The sequence below is a fragment of the Eutrigla gurnardus genome (assembly GCF_963514095.1).
Source record: "Eutrigla gurnardus genome assembly, chromosome: 6".
NCBI lineage: Eukaryota > Metazoa > Chordata > Actinopteri > Perciformes > Triglidae > Eutrigla > Eutrigla gurnardus.
In genome coordinates, this window is record NC_139920.1 from 18,733,852 (window position 1) to 18,744,545 (window position 10,694).

General features: G+C 44.0%; 1 pseudogene across 1 annotated transcript; it reads left to right on the forward strand.

The window, feature by feature from the left end:
* The first annotated feature begins 706 nt into the window (after positions 1-706).
* LOC311015299 lies at positions 707-10,420 on the forward strand (annotated as a pseudogene). The gene is made up of 18 exons (XR_014599466.1): positions 707-1,069; positions 2,610-2,775; positions 2,859-3,011; positions 3,088-3,248; positions 3,399-3,575; positions 3,671-3,809; positions 3,932-4,351; positions 5,358-5,528; positions 5,724-5,767; positions 6,605-6,823; positions 7,080-7,245; positions 7,321-7,473; positions 7,553-7,713; positions 8,263-8,436; positions 8,516-8,657; positions 8,746-8,933; positions 9,145-9,286; positions 9,799-10,420. The product of XR_014599466.1 is annotated as an uncharacterized misc_RNA (transcript).
* Positions 10,421-10,694: the final 274 nt, after the last annotated feature.

Consider the following 10,694-nt stretch of genomic DNA (forward strand, 5'->3'; position numbering starts at 1 on the left):
TAAATGTTGTATTCATTGTTTAAAAGACATTTCCCTTTGTCCTTGCAGTTATTCATGACAAATCGCATAAAGATTTCATGAACATATGTCTGGTAAAATTACATTCAAGATGACAATTTATGTAAGTTAATTTTAAACTGAAATGATTATTAGTATTTGTTGATGATTAATAAATGAATTGGCTGAATTATTCACAAATCTACGATGGCGTATTAGGGCCACTGTAAAAAAAACAGCGGGAGACAGAGAGGTGGGAAATATGACAATATTTAATAGTTCTAGTTTGAAAACTGTGCTAATGCTAAATGCTAGATTTCTTAGCCGTGGTGCAAAAGACACCTTATAACAACCGGCTACTGACTCTTCCAGTCTTTTGTCCTGGAAGGTCCAACCCGTTTCCACTCTTACAAGCAATTTGCATCAGTTCAGCATAGATGACTTTTATTCCCACTGCACTTTGTATGTTTGGCTTTCACTCCATTTACACTTTGAACATACAAGCCAGGTGGAAGATAAGTGGAGGTTTTGAACTTATTTATTCATCATATTGCGGAGATGAGATTGCTGTTGCTCATGCGTTACTGCCATCATATTACTTGGCTTGATAATACTTTATTATTATTATTATTATTAACGAGAGCTTGTTTGATAGTTGTGTGTGTAGCTCGTTATGAAATCCATTACACGGTCATACACACACACACACCTTTGTACCAAATGAGTCACTGATTACTTGAGTCCTCTTTGAGGGCAAGTTAGGTCTGGAGTCATTGAGTCTGTGGACCATATATGGGTTAAATAGGTGTGAGCAAGATATATATAAGTAGTTATAACAAGCTCAGACTTTCTCCTGCTACTGGTTCGACTCTCTTTAACAATGTGGGTTTATGATCTTTTGCTGAGTTTTGACCTCAAGGCACTATTCCTGTTTATTTTTATTTTTATCATAGCAGCAGACTTGATCAAAAACAGGAATCCTCCAAATTATCCTCCAGGACCGTTGGCTCTTCCCCTTGTGGGAAATTTTTTCAGCATGGACCAGAAACATCCACACCTTTATTTTAACAAGGTAAAGTTGAATGCATGTTTTTTTTTTTTTTTTTTTTTTTTTTCAATTTTAGGAGTGAATGTTATTGCAACATATTAACACATTTAAACATAATCAGTTTGAATGATTTAATTTAGTTTACAACTGCTTCAAGAATCTGAATTTGGTGTTGGTAGCAGAATTAGGAGTATATTAGTATTAATCAGGGGCGGATCTAGGATTATGGGAGATCCAAGGCTTAGCCCAGAGGGACGAAAGATGTATGCGCAAAGTTCTGGCTTTTTTTTTGTTTGTTTTTTTGTTAATGCTGTTGTTATTCACTTTCATTGAGTATGCTAACTGTTATTACAACTGACGGTAATGAAAACCATCTAGCAAAAACTATAACTTTAAATCTTTTTTTAAAGAATTTTTCTGGCATAGATGCCTTTTATTAGCAGTGGACAGATAGGAAACACAGCAGAGAGAGGGGGTGTGACATGCAGCAAAAGATGTCCGGCCTGGATTTCGAACCGGCATCAGCTGGGTATGTGCGTATCTAGCATGCGCTCTAGCCACTCGGCCACCTGCGCGCTTGAAAGCCAATCCTTTGTCCGTCACTAACTTCTCACACACCGAGTGTTAATCTTAATATTCACAGACCTAAAACATCTGTTCCAACATTGGTCGTTGCGCCGCCACCGAGAAAAACGTTCTTCTGTCCATCATGTAGCTACGTCCATCTGACAGATGTCGATTTCAACCCGCGGGCGGAATCAACACAGGAAAGTGAGGAGGACACACTTCTTCTCGGCAGGGCAGGCTATGAACGCAGGTTACTTTCCCGCTGCTTCTGCCTCTCTGTTGGACTCCAGCACTGCAGGAAGGCTACACTTCAGACTCCTGTGCAGTCAGGGGAGGGAGACTGACATAAACCGCGTTGAGCTTTTTTCCCCCTACTGTAAACATTCAGGGATTGGCAAAAACATCCGGTGCTTGAGCCCAAGTAGCCATCCCCTAACCCCGTCCCTGGTATTAATATTAATAGTTATAGTCCATGGTGGCAGGAGAAGTATAGTAGTCTGAATAAAACTAGCAGTAAATGCACACAGGACCATGGCGACAGTGCAGTCAGGATCAGGTTCCACCACGATCCAGGGAACCCTGGGAGATAAGAAAGCACCAGGACTCTGGGGAATGCATACAGATAGAGAGAGGGAGAGAGAGTCTCTCCCCCAGCAGTCTAGGCCTATAGCTGCATAACAAAGAGCCGGTCTAGGGCAAACCTGAGCCAGTCCTAAGTATAAGCTTGGTCAAAGAGGAAAGTTTCTAAGACCCAAACCAAAACGGGAAGATGGATCCACAGAAGAACCCTATTTTTGGGGACTCTAGGAACGAAACATAACCCTGCATTCTGAGAGCAAACAATCAGTTGTCAGAATCGATATTCCAACAGCAGACACAAGTGCTACAGAATTAATTCACTGATGTTTGTATAGCTGGTAGCCCATTTGTTCCTCATCCTCGTCCACTGGTAGGTGTTATGTTCGAGTTCATCGGTGTTTCTTCTTATTGTCTACAGCTGGCTGACATCTACGGGAATGTGTACAGCGTCCGCCTTGGTGGCGACAAGATGGTGTTTGTGTCGGGGTACAAGATGGTGAAGGAAGCATTAGTGACACAAGCCAACAACTTCGTGGATCGACCATTCCAAGAAATCGGCAACAGGGTTTACTCAGGAAACTCAGGTGTGCAAACCTCTCTTTCTCTAGTCTAATGCTGTGAGGAATTTAGTTCCCCCAGAGCCATTAACAGGATTACTTGTGTCTAGGTGGTCTGTTTGTGAGCAACGGTGATATATGGAAGAAGCAGCGACGCTTTGCCTTGTCTACCTTACGTAGCTTCGGTGTGGGCAGACGCACCACCGAGCAGAGTATCTGCGATGAGATCCGACACCTGCAGGAGGAGATGGAGAAGGAGAAAGGTGGTTCACAGCACCTACTCATGGTCAGCAGCTCTTAAGCAGTATAGCATTGTCTAAAACAGTCCTTCTCCTCCAGGGGAACCTTTCAAGCCGGCAGGCCTCTTCAACCGCGCCGTGTCCAACATCATCTGCCAGCTGGTGATGGGGAAGAGGTTTGACTACAGCGACCACCACTTCCAGACTCTGCTGAAGTATATCAACGAAGCTATGCAGCTGGAGGGCTCTGTATGGGGTATGGTGAGTCAGTTACATCAGTCGCTGTCAGAGAGACAGCATTCTGGTGGGATTGTGGGAGTCGGTCCTATGTAGCAGACTTAGAGACCCAAGTCTTTATTTTATAATTATCACAGAAGGCTAAAAGGGTGATCTACCATTTCTTCTGAGTAGATGTATGAATCATTCCCTGGAGTGATGAAGTACTTGCCAGGTCCCCACAACAAAATGTTCAGCAACTACAACAACATCCTGGACTTCATCAGTCAAGAGGTCCTGAGCCACAAGAAGAACCTGGACCACAGCAACCCCAGGGACTACATCGACGCTTTCCTCATCGAAATGGAGAATGTAAGCAAACAGCCGCGTTGTACAACACTGTATAGGCCATCCGGTCAATCATTTGGCTGTGCTACTACTGCGTCTTCTCTACATTTTCTGCGTAGCACAAAGAGTCGAACCTGGGCTTCACTGAGTCCAACGTAGCTCTGAACTCTCTGGATCTGTTCCTGGCCGGAACAGAGACCACCTCGTCCACATTGCTGTGGGCTTTGGTTTACTTAATCAAAAATCCTGATATCCAAGGTAGGTGCAATGCTGTGCCCTACACTGAGAGGCTGTAGCCTACTTCCAGGTAAATGTGAATGTCTGATAATAAAGCATTATAATGTCATATAAACTAACAAATGCTACAAACTTAATTCCAGACAAAGTCCAGGCAGAGATAGACAGAGTGATCGGACAGACTCGACTGCCCAGTATGGCAGACAGACCCAACCTGCCCTACACTGATGCCGTCATCCATGAGATCCAGAGGATAGGAAACATTGTTCCCTTAAATGTACCCCGAATGGCTGGCAAGGATACCACACTGGGCGGCTACTTCATACCCAAGGTGCATTGAACACAGTGTCATTGTATGTCCACAGGATTATCTCTAAAATGCCAGTGTTGCATCATGAACGTACGGATCACGTTCTTCTAGGGTACAACCGTGATGCCACACCTGACCTCGGTGCTGTTCGACAAGACTGAATGGGAGACTCCAGACGCCTTCAACCCTGGACACTTCCTGGACGCTGAGGGAAAGTTTGTAAAGAGAGAAGCTCTCCTGCCTTTCTCTGCAGGTAAACCACTAGAGTCTGTCTTCCAGTGGCGCAGGATCCAACCCCGGATCAAACCACATCAGCTCGCACATCAGCTCTACATACTTGTCCTGTTCAGGGACGCAGGTGGCTGGAGTCAATCCCAGCTGACATAGGGTGAAGGCAGGGCCAGTCTATCTCAGTGCTGATACATAGAAATAGACCACCATTCACACCTACAGCTAATTTAGTCATCAATTAACCTTTGGACTGTGGGAAGAAATTGGAGAACCCGGACAGAACCCACGCGAGCACAGGGAGAACATGCAAACTAACTTCTTCACCACCGTGCATCCCCAGTTTATGTACAAATAGATCACATTTAAAAACAAATGAAAAACAACATTTTTGCCACCATAAGTCATTCAAACCAGCCAAACAACATTCGTGACAGAAATCGTTCCCTTGCCTCATCTACCATATTGTGTCATGTGCTTGACTTGCTGGTGGCCAATTCATCTTCCATTACCCAAACAAGTGCAAACTCTCACAGCAGTAGCCTACAAGACATGGAGGCTAGGCCTTTCTTGTGTAAAATTGTGCTATCAGGCTAAAAAGAGAACATTTCATTACCAACATCGTTACATTATTAGCATCAAAGGAAGTTGAATTGCTTAGTTGCGTAGAAAGTAAATATTAGTTAAGCTAGCAAGCTAACTGGCATTGTTAAGATCAAGTTGGTACAAATGACTGACTTATGTTGTAATACTAATCAAAACAGTAGTGCAAAAAGTAGTTCCTGTCCCATGTGAACCACCACGTTGAGGTAGAAAACGTCCCACCACGGCTCTAATCACACTCATTTCCATGTGCATGACCTGAAGCAGAATGTGTGTTTTATTCTGAGCTCTTACACCGTCCTCTGTGTGTGTGTGTGTGTGTGTGTGTGTGTGTGTGTGTGTGTGTGTGTGTGTGTGTGTGTGTGTGTGTGTATGTGTGTGTGTGTGTGTGTGTGTGTGTGTGTGTGTGTGTGTGTGTGTGTCTCCAGGAAAGCGTGTGTGTCTCGGAGAAAACCTCGCCAAGATGGAGCTGTTCCTGTTTCTGGTCGGTTTACTCCAGAGGTTCTCTTTCTCTGTTCCTGATGGAGTAGAGCTGAGTACAGAAGGAATAACTGGAATTACGCGTGTGCCACACCCCTTCAAGGTTTACGCCAAGGCTCGCTGAATTACGTCTTAATGTGAAACAAATGTGAAACAAACATGATTAAGCAAAATGCTTTTGGAGAGACAGCTGCAGTTAATCCCAATTTCAGCCTTTCACTGTTGTATAATTGCCTACAGGACCTATAATAAAGTTAAGTTTACACTAAATGTTGTATTCATTGTTTAAAAGACATTTCCCTTTGTCCGTGTAGTTATTCATGACAAGTCGCATAAAGCTTTCATGAACATATGTCTGGTAAAATTACATTCAAGATGACAATTTATGTCAGTTCATTTTAAACTGAAATGATTATTAGTATTTGTTGATGATTAATAAATGAATTGGATTAATTAATCACAAACCTACAACGGCATTTTAGGGCCACTGTAATAAAAATAAAACAAATAAAGTAAACACGTTGTTTGACCGGATGTTTGCCGTTGCTATGACAACAAGTGAAAGCTACCGCTAGCATCTTAGCCCAACCACCCGATCAATAAACACCCATAAAATGACAGAAATCAACAATTACATCAACAGCCATCACCCTAAGGAAATAACTAGTCGTTGTCACAGGTTGTGATGTATTCATTAGAAATATAAATGCGTCATTCATGGGAAGATAGCTAGCAGGTTGTTAGCATAACAACGTAATAAAGTAGCATATCTGCGACTTTTGTTTCTCAGAATATAGCCCACCTCTCTCGGCTCCTTTTTTCCTACAATGGCCCTAATACGCCGTCGTACGAACCCGATTAAATTCATTTGAAAAAACACATAACATACATTCATAGCTGGTGGGTGTTTGCAAGACCACTAACCCCATCTGTTCTGACTTTGAGCCTTACCTCTCAAGGTCAATGGCTGTTTTCAAGAGGCAAAACCAAAGATATTGTAATTTAATGCGATGACTTTACTCTTGTTAAACGCTCCCGCTTTTGTTCTGGTGTGTAAGTTGGGTTCAGCTCTTATAACCGTCCCCCGTCTCCGACACACACACATGGGTCATTACATCCACATGAGTAGTGAGTCAGCAGTGCCAGCCCATCTCTTGCTCGAAAATTGGTGATGGAGTCAAGTGACCCTCATCAGTGCCTCGCTCTTCTCCTCCGCCTCGCAATGTGGCCGTGCGACTGGTTTCTGTGGCTCAACCTCAGAGGAACGCTGCTCTTGGTTCTCGCGTTTCTCCTCGGAGCGTACTTCCTAAACAAACAGGATCCGTCCAATTTCCCACCAGGACCACCGTCTCTCCCTCTTTTCGGAAATGTATTCAACATCGAGGCCAAACAGCCTCACATTTACCTAACCAAGGTAAGACGACAGGATGACCTTTTCACATCACGCACTGTTGTTTTTGTGAGCAAAAGTAGAAGGTGGAAGATTCCTATTTCTATATCCTTGCATGTAGTAAAATCATATAGGATATTGAAACATTTATGGTAGAATTGATGCTAGAAACCAACTGACAGCATGTCAGTGTCAGAGAAACGATTGTCCTGAAATGTGCATCTTATCAGAGTCACATGCCAGACAACAGGACACTTATTCTCTGCTCCCTCATCCGCAGCTAGCTGATGTTTACGGGAACGTGTTCTGCATCCGCCTGGGGAGACACAGAACGGTGTTTGTGTCCGGCTGGAAGATGGTGAAAGAAGCCATCGTGACGCAGGCCGACACCTTCGTGGACCGGCCTTACAGCCCGATGGTGACCCGGATTTACTCGGGGAACTCAGGTGAGTCACACAAAAACACGGTCAGGGTGAAAGAAGTGGACCCGCCTAATGCTGCGTGGTTTGTCTCCGCCTCAGCGGGTTTGTTCTTCAGCAACGGGAAAGTGTGGCGGAGGCAGCGGCGCTTCGCCATGGCCTCGTTACGCACCTTTGGTCTGGCCAAGAGCTCCATGGAGCAGAGCGTCTGCGAGGAGAGTCAACACCTGCAGGAGGCAATGGAGAAGGAGAAAGGTTGGCGTAAAACACAGAGAAAAAGTAACAGAATGAAAAGGCAAAAAAAAATTAAAAAAGAGGTTTCTCTTCTGCTCAGGTGGGGCGTTTGACCCCGTGCCCCTCTTAAACAACGCCGTCGCCAACATCATCTGCCAGATCGTGTTCGGGAGACGGTTTGACTACGCCGACCGCAGCTTCCAGAGCATGCTGAGGAATCTGACCGACATGGCCTATTTGGAGGGCTCCATTTGGGCTTTAGTAAGACGCAGGACACACTAATGACCTCACGCCATCATCCGCATTCATGACATCATCAGAACCAACAAAAAAACTGCTATATCCCATCATGCATTGCGCCTGAGGAAAAAAATGACAGATGTACGAGAGCAGAGTGAGAGACAAATCCACGAAAATAATAATATATTATACGTGAGCAGAGCATCACAACACAGACGGTCACTAAGTACTTTGTATTTATTTATTACTTTGGTAAAATACACTTAATAACGTCACATTGATGACTTTTGTCCTACCTTTTCACAATAAAAGCCCGAAACATATACGCTGTTAACCAGGGGAAGTTAAATTACAACAAATTGGCTTACAATATGTATTTATGAAGAAGAAAATATGTTGTTGGTGTTTAGTATATAACCACCAGCCGTCGCTGATCCGGTACGTCTTAATTGTGTGACAGCAGTGATGCCATTAACAGACCAGATTAGTGAATGAGTGATTCCAGACAGCCATTCGGAGGTCAAATTAGATCTTGACTTGCTGATGGTTTCCCGCTTCCTCTCCCTACAGCTGTACGATGCGTTCCCGGCACTGATGAGTCGCCTGCCTGGGCCTCACAACGGCATCTTCAGCAGCTCCAAATCCTTGGAGGCTTCTATACGGGCAGAGGTAGAGAGGCACAAGTTGGACCTGGACCCCAGCAACCCCCGAGACTACATCGACAGCTTCCTGATAGAGGAGAAAGTATGTTGCAAATGATGACCAATCAGAATGTATGAGAACATTAAAAAGAACTGTTTTGTCCCTCCACTCTGCCTGACAGCGCAACAGAAACGGTGAACTGGGATTCGACGAAGGCAACCTGGTCCTGTGTTGTCTGGATCTGTTCCTGGCTGGTAGTGAAACCACTTCCAAGACCCTCCAGTGGGGTCTCATCTACCTCATCAAGAACCCTCATATCCAGGGTGGGTGTTCCGATAAGACTCCCGCAGCAGTAGATCAGAAATCATCTTTCTAAGATCTTAGAAGCTATATATTTCCTTCGCCTCCTAGACCAGGTCCAGGCGGAGGTAGACAAGGTGGTCGGACAGAGCCGGCAGCCCACGATGGCCGACAGACCCAACCTGCCCTACACAGATGCCGTCATCCACGAGATCCAGAGGATGGGAAACATCGTCCCCCTAAACGGACTCAGGATGGCTGCTAAGGACACGAAGCTGGGCGACTACTTCATACCCAAGGTGCATTCACTGACTAGCAAGTCTGTACTTTTGAAACCTCTGCGGAAAAACATTACCCATGATGCACCTTATCAGCGGGTAACAAGGCGCGGACGATGTAGCTCTCCTCATCGTTTTGTACAAACGATGTTAAATCAATTGCTGTGTGTGTGTGTGTGTGTGTGTGTGTGTGTGTGTGTGTGTGTGTGTGTGTGTGTGTGTGTGTGTGTAGGGAACCTCAGTGATGCCCAACCTGACCTCAGTGCTGTTTGATAAGACCGAGTGGGAAACTCCAGACACCTTCAACCCTGAACACTTCCTGGATGCTGAAGGGAAGTTCATGAGGAGGGAGGCGTTTCTACCGTTCTCTGCAGGTAAACGTTCACATGCAGCCTCTTTGCTTAAGGTCAGACACTGCAGGTGGAATAGGGTTTTAAATTAGATGCCACCACGGATCTTCCCCAGTAGATAGCCTACATTAAGCCATAATTATTATTATTGGATTATACATTTTTCTGAAATGTGTGGTTGAAATATACAAATTATATAAATAAATATAGCCTCCCCAGTTGATGAGTGCATTATTCAACACCCACTGTTGGTGAATTTAGCAGAAATCAAAGAACACAGACAAAGTACAATAAAAATGTTTTAATGGTTTATTTCCACTAGCTTGAAAGATGGAACCAAACTGACCCAAAATCAAAAAAAAAAAAAAAAGAAGAAGATTTGGCTTATAGTGTTGCCTTATTTCTATTGAAAGAAGAAACATTTGAACACAAGGGATGAAATCATTTAGGATGCAGGAGACGTTGAGCTAAATAATGAGGTTTTTCTCTCACATGCTTTTTAGAAATGTTTTTGCATCTGTGCTTACTTTCTCCAGGGAAGCGTGCGTGTCTGGGAGAAGGCCTGGCAAGAATGGAGCTGTTTTTGTTTTTCGTCAGCTTGTTTCAGAAATTTCATTTTTCCACGTTGGACGGCGTCGAGCTGAGCACAGAGGGAATCGTTGGAGCCACGCGGACACCAAAGCCCTTTGAGATCTACGCCAGAGCCCGCTGAATCCTTAGACCTGTCCTGCATTATAGAGTCCATGCTACAGTAAAGAAGTACACAAATATTTTTCTTGTCAAACCAATCACTGTTTCCCTTTTTTAAAGCAGTCCAGTGGAGAAAGCAATGTTGTGAAATACCGGAGCTGGAGGCACAAGGAAAGGTTTCACATAAGGGGAACTGAAGCTGGCTTTGTTTTGCCACACATAACGCGTGACATGCGATTATATTTTTGTTCCCCAACACTGACAGCGTTATGTGACCAGCAAGCAGCAACAACAGCCTGCAAAACATGCACGTCATGTGTAGGTACAGGACGATATAGGATGTTATTGTGGATCGTAATAAGTTGATTGTGGAGAATTTACATCATAAGTATAATCGTAAATATCAAAAGTGACTTGAAAAAGCTGTTTAGCTCACTATGGTGGTAGAGAATAAAGAAAAGAGCCTGATTTTAATGTAAAATGACATTTATTTTAATTTTCCTGGATATATACAGGGAGATCTTACGATTTCAGTGATCTTGAACTTCGACTTCCAATGATCTATACAGTTTGTTTTTTAGTCCAGGTTAATTATTAAAACCCTGCTGTTTATTCTGGCATCATGTCAGCTAACGGGCAATATCAGCAGAAATGGTGGAGATGACGTCCATAAACGATGAGTCAACACCGTTATGATTTTATCACAGGTAGTTATGACTGGTCTCATATGTTACTGGGTTCA